Here is a 10,855-nt window from a genome sequence, read left to right as displayed (position 1 = left end):
TTCCCACAGTGGCTGCACCAGTCTGCATTCCCACCAGCAGTACATGAGGGTTCCTTTTTCTCCTCATCCTCTCCAGCACTTGTCATTTGTTAATTTGTTGATGATAGCCATTCTGACAGGTGTGAGATGGTACCTCATTGTCGTTTTGATTTGCATCTCTCGGATGGTTAGTGACTTTGAGCATGTTTTCATATCTCTCTCAGCCTTCTGTATGTTCTCATTCAAAAAGTGTTTATTTAGGTCCTTTGCCCATTTTTTGATTGGATTTTCTTTCTTTTGTTAAGATGTATGAGTTCCCTATAAGTTTTGGAGACTCGGCCCTTATCGGATATAACATTGGCAAATATGTTCTCTCATGCAGTGGGCTTTCTTGTTGTTTTGTTGATGGTTTCTTTAGCTGTGCAGAAGCTTTTTATTTTGATGTAGTCTGATTTGTTTATTTTCTCCTTGGTTTCCATTACCCTAGGAGCTGTATTGGTAAAGATATTGCTATGACATGTGTCTGATAATTTGCTGCCTATTGATTCTTCTAAGATTTTTATGGTTTCCTGTCTTATGTTTAAGTCCTTTATCCACTTTGAGTATGGTATTAGTTGGTGGTCTAGTTTCATTTTTTTTGCATGTATCTGTCCAATTTTCCCAACACCGTTTATTGAAGAGATAGTCTTGATTCCATTGTATGCTTGTGCCTCCTTTGTCAAATATTAATTGAGCATAATGGCTTAGGTTGATTTCTGGGTTCTCTGTTCTGTTTCATTGTTGTATGTGTTATTCTTTGTGACATAGCACTTGTTGGAGAGGAAACAGAAGTGACTTTGCCATGGGACTGATCCTTTGTTATTAATTACAATGACTCTTGCCCTTTTAAACTTGGTGACTTAACAATTAAGACTGACATTGTCAATGCAAATATGAAGGGTCTAGGTTCACCCTGAATGAAACATTTTTCAATATGGCTCATAGCTCAATTCTCCAGGCCTCTGACTTGGGCCCAGCTTGAGGGCAGAATTAGGCACTGCATGGAATTCTAGAGATGCTGGGTACTGAGGTGCCTGGCACGGGGCCTCTGGAGGATCATGTATTAGTCTGCTTGGGCTGCCATAACAAAATGCCACAGGCTGGGGGGCTTAAACAGCAGATATTTATTTCTCACGGTTCTGGAGACTGAGAAACCAAGATCAAGGTGCCAGCTGACTTGCTTTCTGGTGAGAACTCTCTTCCTGGCTTACAAACAGCTGTCTTCTTGTTATGTCTTCAAATAACCTTACCTCTGTGGAGAGAGAAAAAAAGAAAGGAAGGGAGAGTGAGAATGAGAGAGAAAGAGGAGGGAGGAAGGGAGATAGAGAGGGAGAGAGAGAGAGTGAGCACAGAGAGGGTTCTCTGGTGTCTCTTCTTATAAAGACACTAATCCTATAGGATTAGGGCCCCATCCATATGACCTCATTTAACCTTAATTACAACCTAAAGGTCATATCTCCAAATTCATTTACATTGGGGGTTAGGGCTTCCAGTTATGAATTTGGGGGGACACAAACATTCAGTCTCTAACAGATTTCAAGCAGCTGGTGGTTACCCCCAGGGACCCAGAGTAGAGTTTGCTCTCTGGAAAGTTTCTGTTGAATAATGAAAGTTATTTCTAGGATTCTTTTTATTCCTCCTCTCAAGCCCCGGGACACTGCAGATAGGATGGGAAGGCAGATTTATAGAAAATCAAATAAATATTAAAATTTTCATTTTATCTTATGATAGCTACTTTTATCTGATCAAAAAAGAATAACTATGTATTCATGGCAGCAAGTTTGTAATTTAAATTAATTTGCAGAAATGCACATGGAAGAACTAAAGCTCGCTTATAATCTTTTCTCCCAAAGGTAATTATTGTGGTATAATCCAGGTTTTTTTCAAATGCTTGGAATATTATTATTTTTTTCTTCCTTAACACACTACATTGCAGCAAATTTTGGCTGAAGTGTTTTCATTCTGGGAATGAAATGGCAGATGTTCCACCATTGGCAGAGCTGCTTATCATGTGGGTGTGTGTATGCATATTGTTTTTAGGAATAACCTCAGCTGCTTGGGCATATAGAGGCCAAGCTCATCTATCCTGAGGATAGTATATGATTTCAGCTGTGACCTATTTTCCACTTCTTTTTCCCACCCCACCCTGCCCTTCCCTTGCCCAGGAGTTGGGAACACAAAGGCAAAGACAAGGTGGTATAACCTTTCAACTCTGACCTGGGCAGAAAGTTGACTTAAAAAATCCTCAGGTACACAGACAATCTGACCAAGGGGCAGAAACCATTACCTGTTGTTCTTAGGTAGCATTCACCCCCACTCCTGTATCACAGTTCATAAGGCACTGTCCCACGTTATCTTATATATTCGCCTACTCCCCCCAAATCTTGGATGATGGCCTTGTTCTTCCCAGTTTTTCCCATTGCTCTTCCAGTTCTCAGAGAAGTGAAGTGGCTTGACCCAGAACATTAGAGAAACTGGACTTGAACTCCTTTTGATCCCAACTCTAGGGCTCCTTTTGCTCTACTCCGTTGGTTCCAAAACATGAGCTGTCACTAGAGGAGGAGGAGGAGGATGCGCTGAGACAGAAGAAAGGAATTTCCTGTCTGGTTATAAATGAGCTTGACCTTACTATCTGCCTCAGATGCTTCTCTCCCCCTGCTAAGCCCTCTGTCTCCCGAGATGGTGGTTAGGCCTTCGGTCTGGCCTTCGGTCTGGGAGGAAGCAGGAGTGGACTGAAAGAAAAGTTGAATTGTGTTTCAGGACAATCCTAAAGACAGCTTTGGCCAACCCCACAGGGAGCTTTGGAACGAAAAGGGCTTGTTAAAGTGGTCCTGGGTGGGCCAAGATGGCTGGGTCTATATCCCCTGCCTCCTGGCTGTTGGAAGTGGGCTGCCCTGGGAAGACTTGTTCTTGGGTAAGGCAGCTCTCCAGCTGAATGGGCCCAGCTGAAGGCTGTCTATTAACAGTGCTCCTGGCAGCTGGGTCAATAAGTCCTTCATTGAGGGGGGCACAGATCTGAGGAGCACACCGCCCTGTCTACTGCAGTGCCTCTACCCCGAATGCCCTTCTGCATTGTTTCCAAACATCCATAGCTTCCTGAATCCAACAGGACAAACTCAAAAGCATTCGTAGGGCATACAAGTCCTCAGACATCTGATCTTTGCATCCATCTCTAGCTGCACCAATGGTGTAGTTCTGTCCTTGCAAATTTTCACTGGAGCATACTAAATACATCCTTGTAGTTTTCTAGAAATTCCACATTCTATCCATTTGTGCTGTTGCCCTTGGTGATACTTCTGTGGGTAACACCTTTTCAATTCATTTGTTTGAAAAACATTTCATAGGCACCTGCTATCTATCCGATCTATCATGTGTGTCAAAATCTAGCTCAGCTCTCGTTGCCTCTGTGAAAACTTCTCTGTCTCCTTTCAGGAAAGAATTGATTACTATCACTTATTGGCTGCCTTATACACACTTCACTTTTTGCACTTTTTCCATCATACTGTTTACACCAATTGCCCCTTAGTCTCCTTTGACTGTGAGTCTTTGTACCTTACAATTGCATGCCCTTCATAAGGCCTGGCACATTTCCTTTTGGTTCTGATTTTTTAAAAATTCTCTACCTGTTTTCAAAGACTTGATGTCCCTGCCCCCCAAATGGCTGACATTTTTTTCCTACTATATCTGTTGCTCTAGGAAAATTTTGCTTTGTAGATGCTCTGCATTTGTTCCAGACACCAGGGTATCAGCCAAGTGGAAAAGTTAGTGTGTTTTTAATTCCTCCCTTAGATCTGTTATCTCATTGGTTTTCACCATGCACTCTCTAGTTTTTCTGATGAAGGAATTAAAACACAGTAATGTCAAGTGACATCAAACCTCATGCAACAAATCAGTTGGTAGCCTAAAATTAGATTAAAATGTATTTGGAACTAATTTGGCACCTGCTTGGTTCACTCTGCAAAGTTTAAGGTTTTTAATTATTGTGTGAATTGACTGCTTTGTACTTTGAAACAGATAGTGGGTTTCATTGATTCTAGAAAATTGGAGGGTTTAGGATTGTTAGGCTCAGAATTTGGTTGCTGGTCACCTATCAAAGTGTACAGATAAGTCAGTCAAAGGATTTGTCCTGAGTTCTCCTAAGTGGAGCTCAGGCTGGCTGAATACTTTCCCAGGGTTTCTCTTTTGTATAATACAGCTGGGGACTCACTGTTGGAAGTATGGTGTTACAGGAAACACCAAGCCTTGGGCACCTGAATTCAGCATCTGTTCCTTCCTTGACTTCCCCAGTGACCTTACTCAAGTTACTTTATTTCTTCTGGGTCTCAGTTTATTTTTGCTTTTGTTTTTCTTTTGTGGAGAAGACTGGACGTGAGAGAAACATCTCTTGTCTGCCTATATTCTCTCTAAATCCTGCACGCAAACTAGATGGTTCCTTCTTTAGCTTATCCCTAATCTTCGGCAGCTAAAAGAAGCAAGCCAGCTAGGACCATAGAACCGCCCAGCTGAGCCCCAAACAGATTGCTGACCCAGAGAATAATGAACTAAACAAATGGCTGTTTTAAAACACTAAGTTTTGAGGTGATTATTATTTGACAAAAGTTGTGGCTGGGCTGTCTCATGTGTCCAGAGTCAGCTGTCAATCTGTTGGTCAGTTGCTGGCCTAGGATTACTTCTTAATGATAAAAGAAAAAGTTATATATTTGTATGCATCTAATAATATAGCCTCAAAATATATAAACCACCAATGCAGTTAGGTTAGGGAACACCTCCAGAAGCAGAAGAATTGGCAAGGAAGACGTATATAACCTCTATTTGTAGATGGCATGAATACACATCTGGAGAAACAAAAAGCTCTAACAGCAATGTTTCAGAGAGAGCTTGCTCCATCAGCCCGGATCCTGCCATGACCAGGAAGCCGCTTACTGTGGTGAACATGAGTTCTGATTGAGAAATAACCCTTTGTTGCAAATCACTGAAATTTCGGGGTCTTTATTGCACCGCTACCCCTGGTGATACAAATAGAGAGCAATGGGAACCCTCAAATGTAGCTCTTGGGAGTGGATATTAGCAAGCATCTTAGAAGTTTCTATTAAAATGGAAAATACAAATGCCCTGAACCAGCATTTTCACTTCTAAGCATGTGCCCTGGGAACTCATGTGCATGACCACCAGGATGCACATGCATTCATGGGCAATGTTCACAGCAGCGTTTTTAAAACCCCTAAGTCATGAACAACACATGCCCATTAATAGTGAAATGGGTGAATTAATAGTGAAATGGGTGAATGTGCTGTGGTACATTAAATCAAGGTGTAGAACAATGGAAGTGAGTGAATGAAGCTAATTAAGATTCAGCAATATGGCTGAATCTTAAAGATATTTTTGAGAGAAAGAGACAGACAGAAATACAGGTACAATAGGATCCCATTGACCTAAGTTTCAAGAACAGGCAAAAATAAATTATATTGTTATCCCTTATGTGGTAAAACTAGAAAGAAAAAAATAAAGATGCAGTTTCCATTGAAGTCAAGATGGCAATGTGGTGGAGACTGTGACGAGTCGCCCCTCCCACTTCGGAATGAAGAATTTATCCCTCCAGCTGCCATGATGCTGCTGGAAGATGACCCTCAGAGGTCAGCCTTCGTTGGAGATGAAGAAAAATTCACATCCTTCCATGGACAGATGTATCCAGTGACTGGAAGATATTGAGTTATAAAGGCCCAACCCCTCAATCTGGGACAACTCATAAAGGATCCTGACCCAAAGCTGCCCATGGGGTTAGCTGAGACCTTAGTGGGACTTTCTCTCTTTGCTTAATTGGACTTCCTTCCCTTCCCTTCCACAGACGTTGACCTTAAGCGCACTCCCTTATAAATGTCCTATATGCTAATCTCTGTTTCAGAGAGTGCTTTTTGCGATCCCCAGCCTGTAATCCTTATGTAGAGGGAAGTGCCTGGGACTAGGAAGCAGAACATGGATGCTGATAACATTCTCCTCTTCTATCAGAGTTGTATTTTCACAGGTATTTACTTTATATGCATTCATTACAGTGTATGTTTACGTTTTATGCAGTTTTTGTGTGTGTGTGCATTATAGTAATCCAGAAATTCCTTAGAAACACAAATCCAGGACATGAGCGCTGCTGTTATCTTCATATGACTCTTGATTCAGGAAAGTAAAACATATTGTATGTAAGTCTTCTTTGGAGGTGGCAACAAATTCTTCATTATGCATTTATGAGCGGACATATTTTAAAACCATGATTCATCAAAGTAGCAATTGCACCAGAATTTCTTCTATTAGGAAAAGGAAAAAAAAAAACCCAGATTGGATCCTGGACTAGATTTCTTAAGGGGGAACTCAAGGGTGAAGTGAGAATGTTTAGTCTTATTTGAATCTCCTGGTTTTTTCAGAAATACCTTAGTTTTAACTCTTAGAACCAGATAGGGGCTTAGAGAGAGGAAGTAATATTTATTCATTCAAAAATATTTACTGAACACTTACTGAGTGCCTATATGGTAAGTGAGAGTTCTTCTATTAGCTTGGGATATGTCAGTGAAGAAAAATGAAAAATAAAGTCCTATGTTCTCATTTACTCACATAGTTTCCATTTTTTGGTGTGTGGTGAGAGCACCTGAAATCTACCCTCTTAGCCAATTCAGTATACAGTATAGTATTATTAACTATAGTCATCATGCTGTACCTTATATATCTCCATGTTTATTCATCCTACATAATTGCAACTTTGTAGGCTTTGAGCAACATCTACCCATTTCTCCCACCTCTCTGCCCCTGGTAACCACTGTTCTAATCTATGTTTTCAAGTATTTGATATTTTCAGATATCACATATAAGTGAGATCATGCAGTATTTTTTCTTTCCACATAAGGTTTATTTCCCTAGTGTAATGTCCTCACGACCTCTAGTTTCATCAATGCTGTTGAAAATGGCAGGATATTCATCTTTTTAAGGCTAAGTAATATTCTATTTTATATATATATATATACTAGAGGCCCGGTGCATGAATTTGTGCATGGGTGGGGTCCCTAGGCCTGACTGGCAATCAGGGCCGATCAGAGCCTGCTGGCCGGGGGGAGGGATGGGGTGCGGGAGGTTGGCCACTGGCCCTGAGGAGGGAGCCGGCCCTCGGCCTCCCTGGGAAAGGGGCCGCGTCCACTGCCACCTACACCTGGTTCCCTGTCCAGCCTGGGGCCCAAAGGCCCGGGCAGGGTCGGGAGAGGAGGCAATGGTTGCCAGGCTGGGCGTGGAAGGAACCAACGCTGGATGCCACCATGGGTGCCCCGTCACCACGTGGTTCCCCACCTCCCCCCCTTCTTCCCTCACCGCTGCGCCACCACTGCGGTGTGGGAGAGTCAATAGGGGCCTGCCGGCTGGCCGCAGGAAATTGGCTGTGGACGCACACTGACCACCACCACATGGTCTCTTTAGGTTTCAACCTTGTCAACCCTACTCTACTATGCAGTCTGACAACCTGACAGCTCAATTTACCACACTCCTATGTAGCCAGGGAGACCATGCAACTCAGTTATGGCCAATGAGAAGGACGTGGGAGCCTGTTGGTGCTGCCTTGTTCTTTTCACCTAGAATATGTGCACATGATGCTGAAGCCTTTGCTAAGGATGGAAAAAGTTGGAAAATTGGGAAAAGTCTGGATTCTTGATGGTACAGACCTTAGTCCTACCTGCCCTACACTGCTTATCCTGGACTTCTTGTCATGTGAGAGAAATTCCTTGTTTGTTTGAGCTATTGTTTATCAGAATTTCTGGAAACAGCCACCAAACAAAACCCTAACTGATACATAGGCATTCAAAGCTCCTCCTTTAAAATCTCTAGTTCAAGTGTAGACAGGTCCCTCATCAAGACTCTTGGATATAGTTGTCAGAAGTAAAACTCAAAACAATCGGTAAAAGCAATAAGACGAATGGATGGGCTCATGTATCTCTTTGAAGGAACGGGTACAGTTGTGTTTCTGGAACCAGTGATTCAAACATGACTAAGCTTTATATTTCTAACTTTATGTCGGTTTCTTTTTGTGGATTATTTGCATTTTTTTTCAGACTGGTTCTTTCTTGGGGTCTTGAACCATCATCCCAACAATTCCTTGGTCACATCTCACCCATTAAACCACCAGGAGGGTCCTCTTCTTGTTTTGTGATATTGGTACATTTGCCACAGAGTGCTGGGGGCTTCCTCACTGTCCGGTCCCCTCACCTGGTGGGTGTCATCCATAATCTAACCTTAGGAACCCTCTCCTTTGATCTCTAAGAACCTAAAATGAGAGTCTCCCTGCGTGCTACTTTGGTAGCCCCTTCTCAGTCTGGATTTCCTGTTAGAAAGAATTCTACTCTCCAGCTGACACTTATAAGAGGGTAGCTTTTATTTTGAAATGGTGCCTGTGTATTTTTAAAAAAATATATTTTATTGATTTTTTACAGAGAGGAAGGGAGAGGGATAGAGAGTTAGAAACATCGATGAGAGAGAAACATCGATCAGCCGCCTCTATGCCCGCAACCAAGGTACATGCCCTTGACTGGAATCGAACCCGGAACCCTTGAGTCCGCAGGCTGACGCTCTATCTACTGAGCCAAACCAGTCAGGACAATGTGCCTGTGTATTTTAATAACATATAAGCATCCCTGTAACTGTAACTACATATCTAACAAGTTGTAGGAAAGGAGCAAAGCATGCTGTCTCCTCAGCCTCTTCTCATTCCTACCCCAAATAATATGAGAATGTACTTTCCTAAGGAAAAACATACACACACAAAATCAGAAACCATTTGCTATAAATTAAGACTTGAGGGGACTGGCAAGAGTTAGGTGAGTCACAATTTGGTTTTGGAATTCAAGTTGGGTTCAGGATAACCAAAGAGTGGTTGGATTTTAAGAATTTCTCCACCATTGATATACACAGAATAAAGCCAAAGTAGCAAGACAGACAGGAATGCTTCACTGCAAATTATCACAATTTATAAGATAATTTAAGCAAAAGGAGATGGTAGGAGATTTCCAGTTAAAATGAGCAGCATTGAGATAAACCAACCTTAGGTTTTTTTTTCTCTATAACAAAAGAAAAGCAGAAAAAAAACTGCAAGAAAAAAAAAATCCCAAACCACAATTGATAAAGAATAGTTGTTAAATGCAGTGAAATGTAGATAAATCTATTTTATTTTACTTTTATTTTTTTTAAAAAGTTGTTTATTAATTTAAAAAATTGAATTTATTGGGGTGACATTGGTTTGTAAAACCAAACAGGTTTAAGTGTACACCTCAATAAAACATCATCTGCACACTACCCCAAGCAGTCTTTCATCCCCATTTTCTCCCCCTTTGCCCACTTCCACCTAGCCACCCCTCTTTTTCCTCTGGCTATCACCAAACTGTTGCCTGTGTCTATGTGTTATGTATATATGAAACAATTCTATTTTAAATTGCCATCTGTCAATATCCTACCACTCCTAATCTAGATTAAAAAGTCAATCGGTTCTACTAAGGTAACTAACTACAAAACACATAATTTTCTTGTCCCTTACCTCCTGAATTCAGGCTCTCCAAACATAATCACATTCAACTCTTTCTTTTTTGTGTAATATTCTTACACAAGTTTTTTCAGTTTTAGATATTCTCTATTGAATTTCTAGGATAGGTTTTCTTTATTTTTTAAAATATATTTTTATTGATTTCAGAGAGGAAGGGAGAGGGAAAGAGAGATAGAAATATCAATGATGAGAGAGAATTATTGATTGGTTGCATCCTGCACACCCCATGTTGGGAACAGAGCCCCCAACCCGGGCATGTGCCTAGACTGGGAATCGAACCATGATCTCCTGGTTCATAGGTCAATGCTCAACTACTGAGCTACACCGGCTGGGCTATAACAGGCTTTCTTTTCTTTTTTCTTTTTCTTTATTTTATTGATTTTTTACAGAGAGGAAGGGAGAGAGATAGAGAGTTAGAAACATCGATGAGAGAGAAACATCAATCAGCTGCCTCCTGCACATCTCCCACTGGGGATACGCCCACAACCCAGGTACATGCTCCTGACCGGAATTGAACCCGGGACCCTTCAGTTCGCAGGCTGACGCTCTATTCACTGAGCCAAACCAGTTTCGGCTATAACAGGCTTTCTTAATCACATATCCTTTTCCCTTTTCTTCACCCTTCAAATAATTATATCTATTTAAATGAGGTGGTTGTTCAGTGTTTATATTACTATGGTTATGTAAACATTTCTCCTAGCAGAGCCATGTCTTATACATTTCATTTAAGTTACTGTGTTGTTTTTTTTCAGAGTAAGAGTCACTTTTACTTTTTGTTTCATCTTGATAGTGCTTTATATGTGCATCGCCTTTCTTGCCAAATGCTATGAGAGGTATAATTTTTGTCTCGATCTATTCAACACATTAGTTATTCTAACAGTTTTATCTCTTTACATTCCTCCTGGAACCCTCTACCCCTCTGCTCTATTTTTTAAATATATATTTTTTTATTGATTTCAGAGAGAGGAAGGGAGAGGGAGAGAGAGATAGAAACATCAATGATGAGAGAGAATCATTAATTGGCTGCCTCCTACATAACTCCCACTGGGGATTGAGCCCGCAACTCGGGCATGTGCCCTGACTGGAAATCAAACCATGACTTCTTGGTTCATAGGTCGATGCTCAACCACTGAGCCACACTGGCTGGGCTTTAAGTAAACCTTCTTACTCTGTGGTGGTCAAGATGTACCTGCCCAGCAGAGAATTCGGCTCTCTGGTCAGTAGTGTATAACAGTGTTTCAGAAGAGTCTTCCTGGGCTATTGAAAATTAAATTAAGT

Source organism: Myotis brandtii, unplaced genomic scaffold (genome assembly GCF_000412655.1).
Source record: "Myotis brandtii unplaced genomic scaffold, ASM41265v1 scaffold18, whole genome shotgun sequence".
In the NCBI taxonomy this organism is placed as follows: Eukaryota; Metazoa; Chordata; class Mammalia; order Chiroptera; family Vespertilionidae; genus Myotis; species Myotis brandtii.
This window is presented reverse-complemented; position numbering follows the sequence as displayed.